The sequence below is a fragment of the Rhincodon typus genome, chromosome 3 (assembly GCF_021869965.1).
Source record: "Rhincodon typus isolate 14 chromosome 3, sRhiTyp1.1, whole genome shotgun sequence".
NCBI lineage: Eukaryota > Metazoa > Chordata > Chondrichthyes > Orectolobiformes > Rhincodontidae > Rhincodon > Rhincodon typus.
Genome location: NC_063334.1, coordinates 25,442,167 through 25,460,546, shown reverse-complemented (window position 1 = coordinate 25,460,546; position 18,380 = coordinate 25,442,167). Strand labels below are relative to the sequence as shown.

At 40.1% G+C, this 18,380-nt stretch overlaps 1 long non-coding RNA gene across 1 annotated transcript in view; it reads right to left on the bottom strand.

The window, feature by feature from the left end:
• Nucleotides 1–17,746, bottom strand: part of LOC125487519 — a 55,360-nt gene extending 37,614 nt beyond the window's left edge. Inside the window, exon 1 of the long non-coding RNA XR_007265933.1 lies at nucleotides 17,616–17,746. This is a non-coding gene — a long non-coding RNA (uncharacterized LOC125487519). The remainder of the gene's footprint in view (nucleotides 1–17,615) is intronic.
• Between the last annotated feature and the right edge of the window lie 634 nt (nucleotides 17,747–18,380).

Sequence of the window (18,380 nt, the reverse complement as noted above, 5' to 3'; positions counted from 1 at the left end):
ATCCACTGAGTGTGGTGTGTCTCAGCAACTAAAAGGGTCAGCCGGTGGGCTTTTCGATGGACCATTTCCTGGGACAGCAAAGCCATCTGCTGCCTGAAGTTGTTGATCAGTCAGAGCAGCAGCAGCGTGTGGGGGAGACTGCTGAGGTTATAAAAGGCACTGTAGAAATGCATGTTCTGACTTTTGTCTCCTCTTGGAGGTTGATGTTCAGCAGGATTGGCTAGTGGGGTTGGGAGATGGTGAATTGAGGGTGTGGTTTGCTCGGAGTTTCAGTCAGATTGTACAGGGTTAAAGCTGTTCCTTGGAAGTGGCACATTTTTTTTTGATTCCACACTCAAGTGACTGACTGTTCTGAGTTTGCACATTCTCCCCATGTCTCTGTGGGTTTCTGCCAGGTGCTCAGGCTTCCTCCCACAGTCTAAAGATGTGTAGGTTAGATGGGTTAGCCATGGACAATGCAGAACATAGAACATAGAACATAGAACATTACAGCGCAGTACAGGCCCTTCGGCCCTCGATGTTGCGCCGACCTGTGAAACCAATCTGAAGCCCATCTAACCTAAACTATTCCATTATCATCCATATGTTTATCCAATGACCATTTAAATGCCCTTAAAGTGGGCGAGTCTACTATTTTTGCAGGCAGGGCATTCCACGCCCTTACTACTCTCTGAGTAAAGAACCTACCTCTGACGTCTGTCCTATATCTATCACCCCTCAATTTAAAGCTATGTCCCCTCGTGCTAGCCATCACCATCCGAGGAAAAAGGCTCCCACTGTCCACCCTATCTAATCCTCTGATCATCTTGTATGTCTCTATCAAGTCACCTCTTAACCTTCTTCTCTCTAACAAAAACAGCCTCAAGACCCTCAGCCTTTCCTCATAAGACCTTCCCTCCATACCGGGCAACATCCTGGTAAATCTCCTCTGCACCCTTTCCAATGCTTCCACATCCTTCCTATAATGCGGTGACCAGAACTGTATGCAATACTCCAAGTGCAGCCGCACCAGAGTTTTGTACAGCTGCAGCATGACCTCATGGCTCCGAAACTCAATCCCTCTACCAATAAAACATAACATACTGTACGCCTTCTTAACAACGCTATCAACCTGGGTGGCAACTTTCAGTGATCTATGCACATGGACACCGAGATCTTTCTGATCCACACTACCAAGAATCTTACCATTAGCCCAGTACTCTGTATTCCTGTTACTCCTTCCAAAGTGAATCACCTCACACTTTTCCGCATTAAACTCCATTTGCCACCTCTCAGCCCAGCTCTGCAGCTTATCTATGTCCCTCTGTAACCTGCAACATCCTTCCGCACTATCCACAACTCCACCGACTTTGGGGTCATCCGCAAATTTACTAACCCATCCTTCTACGCCCTCATCCAGGTCATTTATAAAAATGACAAACAGCAGTGGCCCCTGCAGAGTTACAGGGATGGGGGTGGGTCTGGGTGGGATGCTTTTCAGAGGGCTGGTGTGGACTTGATGGGCCTGCTTCCACACTGTAGGGATTCTAAAAAAAAAAAGCTATGACAAAATTACAAAGGATTATGCATGAAATCTTTCATCCTTTCATTACACACTTGGAGGTGGAAAGGGCTTGTAATTAGGAGAGATGTTGGTGGACCTGGACCCTGCTGCACTCCCACCAGCAGAAATAAGTTCTGGGTGGGAAGTGGCCAACTCATGTTCACTTAAGAGTCTTATCCAATGACTACTGGACTAACCCATCTGTCATGGGTAAAACTGCCCAGCTGGATTTGTATCTCCTGGGGTGTGGGGAGTCCCTCAATCAAGGGCACTCAGTGCTTGATCAAAAGATAAGATGTTGCGAACTTTGATGCATTATGACCTGTGAGGAGGAGAATACAGACTTTCAGAAGGACAGAGATGAGTAGGTGGAACGTGTGCATAAATTGCAGATGAAGTTCATTGTAAATAAATGTGAAGTGCTTCATTTCAGTGGGAAGAACATGGAAAGGTAGTATAAAATAAAGGGTACTACTCTAAATGGGATATAGGCTCAGAGGGCTCTGGATCCATATGTGCATAAGTCACCAAAGGTGGCTCCCCAGGTGGAGAGAGCACATACTAGGGTATACAGCATTGTGGACTTTATTAAAAATTAACAAGGTTATGTTGGATGTGTATAAGACATAAGCTCACCCTCAGCTGGAGAGCCCAGTTGTAGGTGATACACTTTAGGAAGGTTACAAGAATATTGGAAAAGATGCAGAAATAAATTCATGAAAATGGTTCCAGGGATGAGGAATTTCAGTTCTGTGAATAGATTGGATATGTTGGTACTGTTCTCCTTGCAGAAATGAAGGTTGAGATGAGATTTGATAGCGGTGTTAATAATCATGACGGATCTAGATGGAAGAAATTGTTTTGAAACTCTTTGAGAACAAAACAGTACAGATTTAAGATAATTGGCTGAAGAAGCAAAATGTCATTCGGCATAACTTGCATCCAGTGAGTTGTTAAGTTCTAGAATGCACTGCCTGAGAGTTGGAAGATTCAACTGAAAGATATACACTGTTATCTGAACAAAAGAATGTGCAAAGTTCCAGGGAGAAGGTAAGAGACTGGAATTGGGTGAGTTGCTCATTTGGAGAGCTGCTGTGGATATGATGGGCCAAATAGCCTCCTTACGTGCTGTAACAACTTTGTGATTCTTTAAATCAAACCCTAAAGTCCAAAACACATCAATTCCGAGTATTAAAAGTTCTTTTGGGATTCATAAATTCAGCCAGCTTGCTCCTGACTATTCATTGTGATGAACATTCTATCTCCATTGGAAATAATTCAAAATAATGAAACTCATAAAATTACTTAGCAATTCTACAAGGCACAATTATATATTTCTAGTAAACTATATCTGGGGTTTAAACTGTTGGGTGAATTTTGCACCAAGTGTGTTCAGTTTTCTTAAATATACATTGAACTTCTTTGTTAGAAGACAACAATATCTCAGAGTATGCTCTGTAAGCATCAGACTACGTTTCCTTTAAAGTAAAGCATTTTAAGTTGTGTGCCAATTTTTGAGTAAAGGAGTGAATATTGGTCTGTACCTGAAGGCAAAAACATTCTTCATTATGTAGGTAGGTTAATCCCCAGAAACATCCAGTAAACCAACATTACAAAACATAGCCCCATTTACCCTTAACAGCCACTAAACAAGTGAATGCAATTAGTTTCTGTTTATCTAATCCCTCTTTACAAGGTTCCAGTGTCTAAACATTAAAGGAGATTAGGAACAATCCTTGCATTATTAAGCATGGCCCCTTGGCTCTAACCCTACAATATATCCCATTTTGAATTATTTTATTTGCCTATCCTGTCAGCTGCCCATACAGAATATGGCACCATGCTTAAGAGCTCCTGAATTGAATTGTGGAATGGTTACAGCGTGGAGGAGGCTTTCTGGTCTATGTGCTCCTGTCAGATTTCTGCAAGAGCAACTCACCTAATTCCACTCCCTGCCTTTTATTTTCTGTGGCCCTGCAAATGTTTGGTCCTCAGATAATTATCCATACCCTTTTGAAAACCACGATTAAATCTGCCTCCACAACATACACAGGCAGTGTGTTCCAGATCGTAATCACTTTTCCTTATATCACCATTGCCTTTTGCCAGCTACCTTAAATCAGTGTTGCCAATCCTTCCACCATTGGGAGCAGTTTCTCCCTATCTACGCTGTACAGACCCTTCAGTGATTTTGAATGCCAGTATCAAAACACCTTTTAAACTTCTCTTCTCCAGGGAAAACAGCCTCAGATTCACCAACCTATCCACATAATTGAAGTTCCTCATCTGTGTTACTATCCTTCTGGATTTTTACTGAATCCTCTCTAATGCCCTCATGGATAGCAGTTTCTCTCTGTTCAGCACAGAGAGCATGCTAAGAGAAAGATTTAAGTTAACACCATGGGTTCGTTCACACTAGGTCCCCGCCAGAGCAAGTCCCTGCTGACAGCTTATGATTCAGGAATCAGAGCTACTGTTTCCCCAAAGGTAAACACCCACTTATCAAAGTGTGAGATCCAAGAGTGGATTGAGAGGGGAGTTTGAGTTTCTCCCTTACAATTATGTTCTATTTTAGCTGCACAATGTTTTAAACTGTCTCGATTATCAGCATTAATTCACTTTGTATTCTGACCCCCTTGGCTCACTTTTTGCCTTTGCTTCTCTCTGCTCTGCCTTTCTATTTCTGGTTTTTCTTTCAAGTCTTGATGATTGACTAATAGCTACAACCATATATAACTTTCATAATACTTATGCTATTAATTCATTAACTAGGCTGTCATATTTTCTAAGTTCTAGTTTTCATTGTATCTCTTCATTATGTTAAATAATTTTCTCTGCTTTGACATGTGAAGTCATTTTATTTATCTTTTATATATAAAGAGTGCAAGACTTCCAGGTTGTGTTTTTCTCCAATAGTTCCCACATCAAATTATAATACACAAGAGCTCACTTCACATTTTTGGTGGATCCCTACACAGAGAGATTGTGCTGGTTTCTTTTGAGAAATTCATCCCATCAGCCTTCCCAAGAGCTATGAGCAGGTCTGCCCTGGTGGACTTATCATTTCAGCCTGTTCCTACCTCACTGAACTGATTTTTTCCTATTCTGACACATTTTTTCTCTCCTTATCCAGTCTCGCTCCATTTACAGCCATGACTCAATCTATACCCACTGTCATTTTAACTGTTTCAAATTTCCTGATGTTACCCATCTCCTGTTCACCACGGAGGTCCAATCTCTATCAATCTACATCACCAACCAGAACAGCCTGAAGATTATCCGGAACAAGGTCAGAAATCACACGACACCAGGTTATAGTCCAACAGGTTTATTTGAAATCACAAGCTTTTGGAGCCTCAGTCCTTCTTCAGGTGTTAGTGAGAGAGGTACTATCAGACACAGAATTTATAAGTAACAGATCAAAGGTTCACACCATTGCTGTTGACTATTATTATGGGTTGGTAGTGTTTATTGAGATAGATCGTGGAGATTCCATCGATGTTGATAAATTATGTGAATGGCTAAAACTGTGGCAAATGGATTGCATTCTAGACATTTGTGATGTCATTCAATTTGAACTTCGAAATGATAGACAAGGATACTTCAGAAATGGTGAAAACCTAGAAAAAGCAGCAATCCAAAGAGACATAGGTGTTCAAGTATATAATTGTTAAATAATCCAGAACAGGTACAGAAAATAATGAAAAACAAATGGAAAACTTTTATATCTAAAGGTTTGAATGCAATGAGATTAAAGTCATATTTTAGGATTGTAATGGCCTTGATAGACTACGTCTGGAATACAGTGAGCAGTTGTTGGCACAATATCTATTGGTCTTGAAGGGACTGTAACATATGCTTTCCAGAATGATTCCAAAACTCCAATGGTTAAAATACAAGGAGCGATTACCCAAACTAGGATTGCATTCCCTAGAATTTAGAAAACTAAGGAATGATTTTATTCCAGTTCTAATAACATTAAGGTGAATAGATAGGGTAGTTATAGAGAAACTATATCTGTTATCTCAGACAAGGTAACATAGTCTAAATATTTGAGGTACAAGCTCATCTAGGAAATATATCCACACACAAAAGATGGTAGAAGTTTGAAACTCTTTTCCAATATCAGCAATTATTATTTAATCAGTTGTTAATTTTAGGACTGAGATTGCTGTATTTTGTTATCAAAGGGATATGATGCAAAGGTAGGTGCATGGAGGTAGAAGGTAGATCAACCATGATTTCATTAAATGGTGGAACAGACTCAAAGGTCTGAACCACTTTCTCTAGTTTTTGTATCCCTATGAAATTACACACACTTTGGTGACACACATTCTACAGGTATCACATGTCAACAAATCTTGCAAAAACTGTCTTTTAATCACAACATCCTGACGGCAAAATGGATTCTTTGATATATTTTCTGCTAACATTTATGCTATTAATCTTGGAAACTGCTACTCAATCTAACTGACTGTACTCTAATGAAAATAACTTCAGAATCTCAAATTGCTCCACATTAGGACAGCTTCTCATTCCTGAGAATACAAGAGAATATAAGAAACAGGAATTGGAGCAGGTCAACTAGCCTTTCGAGCATTCTGCACAGTTGGTAAGCTGGTTGATCACCTACCTCAACTGCAGAAGCCCATATATTCTCTATATTCCTTATCTCCTTTCATACCCAAAAATCTTTCAACCTCTGCCTCACCAATGACTGAGCGTTTACAGCTCACTAGAATTGAGAGTTCCAATGATTAGCAATCTGTCAGGTGAAGTAATTTCTCTTATTTTAGTGTTAAATGGCCAATCCCTTATCCTGAGATTGTGATCTTGTATTCATTCCCAATTGGGCGAATCTGCAATGTTGTAGTGAATTTACATTGTAGATCTCCTGTAGTTTTAAATGTCTTTCCTGTAAACTGTACACAATATTCTAAATGTATCCTGACCTTTATATTCTCTAAATTTATTGTAACTAGTGCTCAGATTTGTGTAAAGTCAATGAAACGTAACTGTTGCAATAATATCTCTGTCTCAGTCTCTTCTGAAAATGCATAGTTCGTAGGTAAATTAGACATAGGCGACCTAGGGATAGCTATCACAAGGCATACTGCACTTTGATCTTAAAACACTTTGCCTCTTTCCGGGAAACTTGATGTTATCCAAAACTCTGGTGACAGTGTCTTAACTTGCAGCAAGTCTCATCCCCCCCATCACCACTGTGTTTATTGATCTACATTGGATTCCAGTCAAACACATCTTGATTTTAAACTTTTTCTCAGTGGTTTCAAATCATGCCACAGACCTTCTCAGTTTCCATGTCTGTAATCTCCTCCAAGTCCCTTGGCTTCTAAATTGCTAGCGCAATGAGATTACCACAGTGCTACCCTCTCCTCTGATAGCAGCATTAAGGTATGATCTACCTGCGTTAGAATTAATGGGTGTGAGACTTGCTGGGTGTATGAGTCATTATGGTATGTTTGATGGGACGTAACCATTGACATATAAAACACAGCAATAATTATGAAAATGCCATTGTGTGAAAGATAAGGATAGCGGTTAAAACAGGCTAGATTGGTTTTCATCATTCTCTGAAAAGCTTGTTGTAGTTTATTCAAGTAATTGATTCTGAATTTTAGCCTGTGGGTGCCTGCAGACAATTTGTTAAAAACGGTATTTCACAGAAATTAAGTAGAGCATACATCCTCCACATGCTTAATTATAACAAGAGTCGCTAGCTCATTAATATTTATACACCCAATTTGAAGCTAAACAAGTGATGTTTGATAGAGCCAATGAGGTATCTTTTGAACTGCAGTCATTGTTGTAAAGTAGAAAATGCAGCAGCCAATTTGATCACAGTACATTTCCATAAATAGCTATGTGATCAATACTAGAGCATCAATATCTGAAATTCAATGAGAGATAATTACTAACCAATATACTGGGATCAAATCAAGTCAATGTTGATCATGGCGCAACATTGTGAAGGAAAACAAGCGATTTCAGACAATATATGGTGCACTAATCATCACAAAAAAGTAAGGAAGAACACTCCAATGATAATAATGGTGTGTTGATGTTGAATGGGAACAAACATCTGCAAAGCAACCAAGTTGTCAAACAAGTACAATAGAGAACAAATGTGCCTCTCCAGATGGATATAGGATCATTCGATCTGGACAAGCTGTCAAACATCCAAAGCATTGCATTAAAGTTTGAAATGTTTGTCTTGTAAACCATGTTTTATCTGTTTGAATTATTATTGAATTGACAGCACATGCCTGTGTTCAACTATGCATATCTGTTAGGATAATTTTTTAAATTTTGAATAATAAGAAGTTTAATTATGTCACATAATCAATATGTAAGTTAATTTTAAGAGACACACCCTATGGTATTATCACTATATCATAGCGTGTGAAATGAGGGTACAAAGGTCTCACACTCCATTATCGTTCTGATCACTTGAAACATGACACGCTACTGGAAGCAAGCTGCTCTGTAATAAGCTAATAGCCTGATATTCACTCAGACACTCACATGGCTGAGAATAATGTATGTACATAATTGATAGTTGTAGTAGGTCTGCTGGATTCTTCAACAGCAAAATATCCACATCTAGTTTCTTATGTTATGGGAAGTAACATAAATATTGCCTCCCCAAGTAAAGGACCCTGTTAGAGGCAAATCCAGTCCAGATTGCGCATTCAGAGAAACAGATTCAGCAGAGATAGAAGGATAATTCAGAAACATTTAAGAGGTTTTCTGCATAAAATTAACAGAAATTTTAAAAGTATCTAGAAAAACAAAGATAGAAGTTTCAAAATCTTAGTTAAAATCTACAAAGCTTTTTAATAAAAAAAAGCTTGCATAGCAATTCATTTTCATTATCCAGTAAAAAAAATTGCAATTTTGAAGAAAATTGATGATGATAATATTAAATCTAAATCATTTGATGCTAGAACTCTGTACCAGATGTGGAGTTAAAAAATACAGACATGAATGGAAACAATGCCCAGCCTTATTTAATCATTACTTTTTTTTACATAAGTGGGACATTTCCAAACAATGTGCAAAAGTCAATACCCCAGAAATAATACAACTTACTTATACAAAAAGTTAACATCTTACAACAAGCAGCCTTGTAAGAAATCCCAGAGTGTTAAGAAATACTTTCGTTAGAACACATACAACAATATTTCACTTTTGGAAGAGCCAACTAAACCATCCCAAGTAATGATAGCTGACTCATATGAATTGGATATGACTCAGATCATACAGGTCATCGAAGTCATTTCAATTTGACATCGGGTCAAGTATTCCTGAATATCTGAAATCATCCCTTGTTTGAAGGGAAAGAAACAACCTACTGACAGAGAACTGCATGCTAAACCATGGTTAAAGGAGTGTAGTGTGAAATAGAACACAGAACAGTGTAGCATAGGAATAGGCTCTTTGGCCCATCATGTCTATGCTGAGCATCATACCTTTCTAAACTAATCACTTCTGCATGCACATAGTCGGTGTCTCTCTATTCCCTACCTGTTCGCATGTCTGTCTAAATATCTCTTAAATATTGCTAATGTATCTCCCCGGAAGTGTGTTCCAGGCACCTACCAGCCTCTGTATAAAAAAAACTTAAACCTATGCCCCCTAATGTTTGACATTTCCACCCTGGGAAAAAGACTCCAACTATTCTATTGTGCCTCATACATTATATATTATCAAAGACCAACTCTTCTGTGTAGAAATGTAAGCTTTGCTCTTAATATTCTATACTGGGTTGGAGAACCTCAACCAATTCTGATGGCAAGTACTAGTGATCAATGTAACTCAATACAAGAAGAGGATTTCATTGGTGTCAAAAGAACCCAAGAGAAAACGGGCATCTCTCCAGATGGCTTATGTTGGTCCACATCAACTCTTCATGGCTGATAGTTCTGAAGATCTACTTATTTCTGAGGTCAGGGAGAATTATTCAATTGTTTTCCAACTGTAAATGAATGTTCAAAAACTGATCGTCAGGCATCTTTGATAGTAGTAAGCAATAGACTGTAGATACATCCAATCCAAAGGTTTGAAAAAACACATCACAGTCAGCTTTAATATCTATAATTGAAACTGATAAAATCATATTGCACATGAAAAAGAATACAAGCAAGACAAGAAGGATTACATGTGATTATACTCATTATAACAACAAAAGGAAAAGTTGACTTCTTTTAGAAACTCAATTTTCTTCTCTGATTTAAGGAAACTAAAGATTGTCCAAGGGATACAAATATTTAACAGCAATATTAAAGCCAGAGAATGTCCGCTGCATTTGGGGACATGCAAGACATTTGGGACATCAAAGATTCACCAAAATTTCAGGATAGCAATAAAATGTCCTTGAATGTTTTGACCTCAATCAGCAGAGTTCAAGCTCCACCTTGTAAGCCATGTATAATGTCAGAGGTTTGGGGAGAAATGCATAGTGCTAAAACTATTTTACTTAACTGAAGCAATTATACGAATAATTCAATAACCAAACAAATGTCCAGGAGGAGCTATAATAAACAAAGAACTGTGGATGCAGGCAGCATCTGTGTAGAGAAAAATGCTTTGAGTCCAGTGACCCTTTGTCATAATTGAAAATAGCTGGGAAAGGGTGGTATTTATGCTGGTAACAAGATGGGGGCGGGGGGGGAAGGTGGAGTGATTAGAGCACATGCAGACAGGGCCTGGGGAGAGAGAGGGGGAGGGGGTAAAAAAGGATCAGCAAAGAAGGAGATTGTTGATGATAAGCTGAGAGAGTTGAATGCTAGGTAGGGTCCTAATAAGAAATGTAGATGGTTGAAAAAGGGTTGGCTGTGTAGGGAGCAACCCATATAAGTCAGGACCTAGGGATAAAGGGAATGATAATGAACATGGAGAAGGGTATCAATGTTCGGAAATTGTTAAACTCAATGTTGAGTCCTGAAAGATAAGGTTCCTAAATGGAAGGTGAAGTTGAGCTTCATTGGAGCACTGCAGCAGGCTCAAGACAGAGATGTTGGGAATGGGAACCAGTGGCGTCTTGAGGTGATAAGCAACTGGAAGCTCAGGTTCATTTTCACAGACAGAGCATAGGTGTCGGCAAAGCAGTCACCCAGTCTGTGTTTCATTTCTCCAATGTACAACAGATCTTAAATTGAGTATTGAATACAGTAAGGAAGATTGAATGAAGTGCTGCTTTACCTGGAAGGTGTGTCTGAGGCCTGGGATAGTGAGGAGGGAGGAGGTAAATGGACAGGTGTTGCACCTTTTGTGATTGCATGGGAAGGTGCCATGGGGGTGTGGGGAGGTTTTGGAGTGGAGGACCAGTGGACCAGGGTGTCCTGGAGGAAACAGTCACTGTGGAATGCTAACAAGGATGGTGAGGGGCATGTGTGTCCAGTGGTGGTATACTGCTGGAGGAAGCGGAATGGTGGCTTATGATCCTTTGGATAGGAAAGATGGTGCATGGAAAGTGACAATAGGGGTCTCTATCGTTCTTGTGTGAGCAGATGAGCTGGCGAGGGTAGAAATGCAGGAAATGGGCCGTTCACGGTTGAGAGCTCTGTCAACCATGGTGGTGGGGAATACTCCGTGAGGAAAATGATGGACATTTCAGAGGCCCCCCTTTCAATGGTGGTATCGTCAGAAAAGAGGCAATGGTGAAATTGGGAGAATGGGATGACATCCTTATAGGAAGCAGGGTGTGAGGATGTATAGTCCAGGTAACTGTGGAAGTCGGTTTTGTAATAGATATCAGTGGTTAGCCTATCCCCAGAAATGGAAACAGAGATGTCGAGGAAGGAAAGGGAGGAATCAGAGATGGACCAGGTGGAGATGAGAGCAGGATGGAAATTGGAAGCAAATTGATAAATTTTTCTAATTCCATGCAAGAGAGGGAAGCAACACCAATTAATGTCATTAATGTGCTGGAGAAAGAGTTGTGGTTGGGGCCCAAGTAGGATTGGAATAAGGAATCTTCCATATAATCCACAGAGACAGACATAAAGGGGCCAATGTGAGTACCCATAGCTAAACCTTTGACCTGAAGAAAGTGAGTGGAGTTAAAGGGGTATCATGCAGTGGAGAGTGGTGGTGGATGAGGACAGTTTAGGCTTTCACTCAAGGAAGAAACGGAGGGCACTCAGACCATTTCAATGGGTGACTGGATGTATAAAGAGACTGTGCGTCCATGTTGAAAAGGAAGCTGTTGGTGCTGGCAAAGTGGAAACTGAAACTGACATAAAACATCAGAGGAATTGCAGATATAATTGGGAAGGGACTGGACGAGGGGAGTGCAAATCAAGTTAAGGCAGGAAGAAATAAGTTCCATAAGGCAGGAGCAGGCTGATATAATGGTTCTGCCTGGGAAGTTCTGTTTGTGGGCTTTGGGAAGAAGTTAGAAGCCAATTGTATAGAGTTGATGGACTATGTGGTAGAAAGCTGTAAGGATGTGGGGATGTCCGCAGATAAGATGAGGTACTAATAGTTGTGGGCACAATGAAGTGATGTTCGACTGTGGGGTCACGATCTGGGGGGAGATAGGAAGAGATATTCGAGAGTTGGCGCTCAGCATCCACAAGAGGTCAGCACACCAGACAACAACAGCACCGCCCTTGTCAGCAAACCTTCACCCCACCGTCAGCATAAATACCATTCTTACCCAACTATTTTCAGTGCTGACAAAGGGTCACTGGACTCAAAACGTTAACTCTGTTTTTCCCTCGACAGATGCCGCCAGATCTGCTGAGTTTCTCCAGCACTTTCTGCTTGTGTTTAACCTAGGAGGAGCTGTTCTTTAAGGCAATTAATACCTGAAAAGGAACACTGGCGTCACTGAGATAAACTCTGCCCATCAGGATATGTAGGACCAATTTTGGGTAGAGCTAACCAGTTTTCTTATGTGTGTGATAACAAGGTGTAGAGCTGGATGAACACAGCAGGCCAAGCAGCATCAGAGGAGCAGGAAGGCTGATGTTTCGGGCCTAGACACTTCTTCAGAAAAAATCAGTAGCCTGCAGCACCTGCTAGAAAATGAAACCCAATTTTTGAAGTTATCACTCTTCAAGTACAAGGCACCATTGATTGCACACACATTTTCATGCATTTACTTAAAGGCAATATTGCTTCCTTTGTTATTGTAAGAGTTACTGATTTCTCAGGGCTTAATATGATTTGAGGCTAGTAGCAACAAAGCTACACAAGTGAGTGCTTGTTTTCTAGTGACTGTGAATAATGTGCATATTTTGAAGAAACCAAGCATTCCACATTGTAAGAGCAAGGCAGGCCACCTATTCCAAACTTGACAAATCTATGGACCCTATGTGAAATTGACTGCATATGTACGAGGCAAAAAATAAACAAGAGCAGATATGTGCCCTCTTAAAACAATATTCCTGATGTGTGGACCACGCTGTTAGTGCTTTTAGATGGGTCCATAGATCTGTCAAGTTTGGAATAGGTGGCCTGCCTTGCTCTTACAATGTGGAATGCTTGGTTTCTTCAAAATATGCACATTGTTCACAGTCACTAGAAAACAAGCATTCACTTGTGTAGCTTTGTTGCTACTAGTCTCAAATCATATTAAGCCCTGAGAAATCAGTAACTCTTACAATAACAAAGGAAGCAATATTGCCTTTAGGTAAATGTATGAAAATGTGTGTGCAATCAATGGTGCCTTGTACTTGAAGAGTGATAACTTCAAAAATTGGGTTTCATTTTCTAGCCGGTGCTGCAGGCTACTGATGGACAAGATGGCTGTCACAGTTAGCAAAAATAACATATTCATCAATTCAGTAATGCTGCCATGAACTGCACATTAACTGATTCAAATAATGCCTTGTGTTTGAAGCTGGAAGCAGGTGGTGAAGTGGAGATTAAACATGCAAAGGCCTGAGATTGCAATCCTGGTGAAACATAACATGCTTACTATTTGGAGCAATAAAAATATTCACAAAAATATTCACCAGAACTTGGTGGATACACTTATCAGGAAAGGCTGAACAAGATGAGATGTTATTTTCAAGACAAAACTCAGCAATGCAGTGATGAACTTCAAAATTGTGTAAAAGGTAAGCATCTGATGAAAGGTCTAGGCCCGAAATGTCAGCCTTCCTGCTCCTGTGATGCTGTTTGGCCTGCTGTGTTCATCCAGCTCTACACCTTGTTATCTAAGAAGTTTTCCACTTGTGAATGGAACCAAAACTCAGGGCCATAAATCACCCAATGAGAGGAATGTGGACATTTCTCCAACAAGGTGTGAGTGGGGTGAATCTATAGATTCCTTGAAGAAGAAGCCAGATAAACATCAAGGAAGGAAGGAATAAAAGGATATGCTGATTTGGTGAGATGAAGAAGGATGGGAGAATTTTCAAAAATTCTTTCACTGGATGTGAGCATTGCTGGCTAGGCCAGAACTTGTTGCTCATCCATAATTGCCAATTGCTGTTTTCTTGAACTGTTGCACGCCATGTGGCGTAGGAAACCCACAATTCTGTTAGGGATTGAGATCCAGGATTTTGAGCTAGTGACAGTGAAGCGATGATGACATAGTTCCAAAACAAGATGCTGTATGAATTGGATAGGGCCTTTCACATTGTGATATTCCTGTGCTTCTGCTTGCCTGCTGAGTAGTGGAGATCATGGATTTGGAAGCTGGTGTTGAAGGAGGCTTGGTGAGTTACTGCAGTGCATCATGTACTGCTACTACTCTGTATCAGTTTCAGAGGGAATGAAAGATTAAGCTGGGGGACAGGATGATGATCAAACTAGCCATTTATTCTTCAATGATGTCCAATTATTTTTATGTGAACCATTAACAACAAAGCAAACCAATTAAGTCAAATGGCTTATGTCTGTATATTTTTTATTCAGCCTATTTTTCTACTCAATCTGTTCAGAGATGTTATCACACACCTCTGGAGCAGGTGGGACTTAAAGTCAGGTCCCTCAGTTCATGGGTAGGGACACTTCCACTGTACTACAAGAGGGCTCCTGTGTCTGTGTTTATTGGTTTGATGCAATTCTAAGTAATCCCATTCCCTGTTGAGGCTAGTGTAGTTATTATGCTATTCTAGAAACCATCAAGTGCTGTTGACCTTTTATGGCCCTAAATCTTCCAGACCATGGCCAGTACTTTTTGGGACTCCGTCAAAGTATCCAGAACTGTGTTACAGGGTAGCCTCCTTTAATTCACTAAAATTGTCAATGTCCAATGGGAAAATAAAACAAAGAACTGTGGATGCTGGAAATCTGAAACAAAAACAGCAATTGCTGGAGAAACTCATCAGGTCTGGCTGCACCTGTGGTGAGAAAGCAGAGTTAACATTTCAGGTCCAATGACCCTTCTTCAGAACATACAACATGCTGTAGGAATGAAGGAAATCCTCAGCAAATTTGATTCTTGCATGTGATTGTTGCTACACCAACTGCTGCTTAACCAATAATCAGCAACAAATTGCACCTGTGTATCCTTGTTAAAATCTTGAAACATTTCCAGGAGCTTCACAGGAGCATATTCAGAGAATGTCCATCAGATCTTCCAGTTCCCATATCATCAGAGACCAGACATACAATCTAAGATACATGTCAGGGCCTCATAGAAGCTGTGATGCACTGCCCTCCATGGGAAATTTAAACATCTGACAGATAATTCTCCTGTTCTCCAAGACCTTCTGCAAAAATCTCTTTCGGAGACCTTGGACAGCTTAGATGTGCTGATCCTAATCATTATCCAAGAATTGCCAGGCAAAAAAAAAATCCTCGTGCAACTCCTGGGTATCTACCCAACCCTTAGTCACTCACACTGAACCTTCAACAGTCACCTTGACTCTCTGAATCCCACTTGATCCAACTATTAACCCTAATAGCACTCCACCCAGCCCTGATTGACGATCCCACCTTTTAGTTTGACGATCTCCCTGTCCCAACTTGAACAGTTCCCTTGACCCAGCTAACTCTCTGATCTAATCTAACTAGTCCCCATCACCTAACTAACCCTGAACTGATCTGACTCTCTACTCATCCATTTCACACAGTTACCAACCTTGTCCACCTCACCTACATGCCACCTTATCTTCATGACACCCTACTCACTTAGTTCACCCGATGACCAACCTGCACACTTATCTCCTTATCTTCACTCATCATAAACACTAACCTCACTCAACTGCCCACTTATCTGCTTATCACACAAATACTGTCCCTGCCTCCCTAATCATTCATTCATTCAACTACTCACTCATTCACTAACATTCACATTGGACTTTTGCATTCACCTCATGACAGTCAGTTCTGTCAAAAGGTGGGGTGTCCCATCTTCCCCTGTTGTTGTTCTTTGTGGGACTGAAGAAGAAGCCAGGCTTGGAAAACCCAGCTGGCAGTGCATTCAGAGTGGGCAAAAACTTAAACGGAACAGAATGGCAATCTGATAATTGTTGCTGTGAGGGAGATTCAGGTTACTCTTGACAAGACAGGTGGAAATATTAGAACAGTGGTCAATGGCTTGGTTTTAAAGACTGTCTTCAAGGTGGAGGAGAGGGAAAAGTTTTCGGAAGACGGTCCCACAGTTTAGGACCCAGGAAGTTGAAGGCATGACCGTTAATGGTGGAGCAATGGAAATTGATGCTGGAGAGGCCAGGATTGGGCCAAAGATCATAATCTATTGCCAGGCATATCAGTACCTTATTGCCTTACTGCCTGACTCAGAAATTTACCCAAAGGCTCTTTCTTTTCCAAGACCTTACCCTGTAAATTCCACAAACTGCCATGAAACTAATTGCACTCAAGTATCATCAGGTTATTAAGGTATTTGGGCAAATATTGGGCTTAATGTCATGTTTGAAGTCTTTATGAACTGGAGATAATATTGAGGCCTGACTCTTTCATTCTGCTTGAAAACAGGAAGGCAGCACAAGAGATCGGTGGATTTATTCAGTAGTTCAATATTTATTCAACAACTCTATATGTTACACATCATCAATTAAATGGCTGCTAAGCCATTTCAGAAATGTTAAATAGGCAATAATAGAGGTAAATCAGCATTGAATAAATTCCCAATGTAGTGACAATGCCCAAAGAAGTGAAAATTCATCTTATCAGAAAACAAAAAAAAATTGCATAGGAAGATTCTTTTGCATTAATAAATGGGACAATAAGTGTTGCTGAAATTTAAAGCAGAAAGCAGAACTTTTTTTGCCTTTGGTTCAGAATATACTGTGAATGTATAGAGTAGAATTAAATGTTCCAGAACACTGCACATGTGTAGGGCCAGTTAAACTCCACTAAGCACATAAGAGAAAAGCAACAGTCTTTACAAAAAATGCCAGTGCAATCATCTCGTTCTGCACAGTTTGCTGTCAAATGACATGCTACTCTATAAAACCTAGCCAAGCCCAAGTTCTCTCAACTGGCCTGAACATGTACAACTTTAATGAAAGCTACAAGTTGCATTTCCCAATTTTAATGTACATCAGTTAAATCTGCAATACATGTTTGACCAGGTAATCTCAAAATTGAACGCCCCTCCCCTCTCTGGTCTTCTTTTGAAGAAGTCTGTCAAATTTACAGGGGCATAAATTGAACTAACACAATCAGAAAAGTGGGCTGAGATTTACATATTGTACACATACAGAAATGAGAAAAACTTGCTTAGGAAGTCTCAGTGTAATATTTTGATATTAATTTAGTGATAACGAAGACTGCATGCACCATTTCCCACAGTTCTGGCACATAGAGCACCAATGCTGCATGTTAGAACTAGGTGATAGTAGTTAAGTAAAATTTTGTTCAAGTTTGCAGAGATATTAAGGAAAGTGTTTCTTTAGCTATTTCTTGATACTTTAAAACTATCTAAATTTAAGTTCTTCAGGATTTCTGAATGATTCTTCCAACTTTCTGTTACTATTCTCAGCACCGTTGCCCTACCAAGTGTTTTGAACTGGAAAAACCTTAAGCTCAAAGGCAAAAGACTGTCAGAAACCTTTCAGATAGATCAAATGAATGCCATAATCAATATCCAAGCACTCAAATCTGCAAACAACTGTGAACATACCTCATTTGGCAAACAATAGTCTGATGGAATGACTAAATAGTTTGCACACAGGATGTGTAATTGTCCCACAAATGTTCGCTTAGCAGCATGCCAGTCACAGAACTGTATTGGAGGCGATATACCATGGAGAATAATAGCCAGTGTATCCCAATTAAGCACAACAGCAAATATCAGTAACTGCATCTGTTAGTATTAATGTAGCTACCAGTACAGATATGTCTTCAGAGGGTTCTGATAGAATGCAACTGGTTTATCTTCTATCCACAATCCCAGTTAAAATCAGGTTGTTTATGTTAGGAATTAAGCTAATTGAGTTATTTCTTCCCTAGTGTCACTAGGATAACCATAGGTTGCACCCTTCCCACCTGTCGCTTCCAACAGACATTAGTGCTATTACTTCCCTTCATCTCACCCTCACATACCTCACAAAAGCAGATATTTTGGTCATATTAGCCAAGGCTCAATGAGTAACCCTTTTGCCTCCAAGTCAGAACATTGTGGGTTCATAGGCCTAATTCAGAAACTGGAACAATACAACCTAGGCTGACATGGCAGTGCTATCCTGATGAAGTGTTGACCTGTTGGAGGTGCTATCTTTCAGGTGAAGCCTTAAATTGAGGCTACATCAGCTCCTCAGAGGGAAATAAACAATCCTGTTGTAGTGATTAGAAACAGGTCGATCTTCTATTGGGGTTGTTAATCCAGGCCTATCAGGCAGCCCTGGCTGACAGATATAAACAGGCAATTCAGAGAGTCTCCTGACTT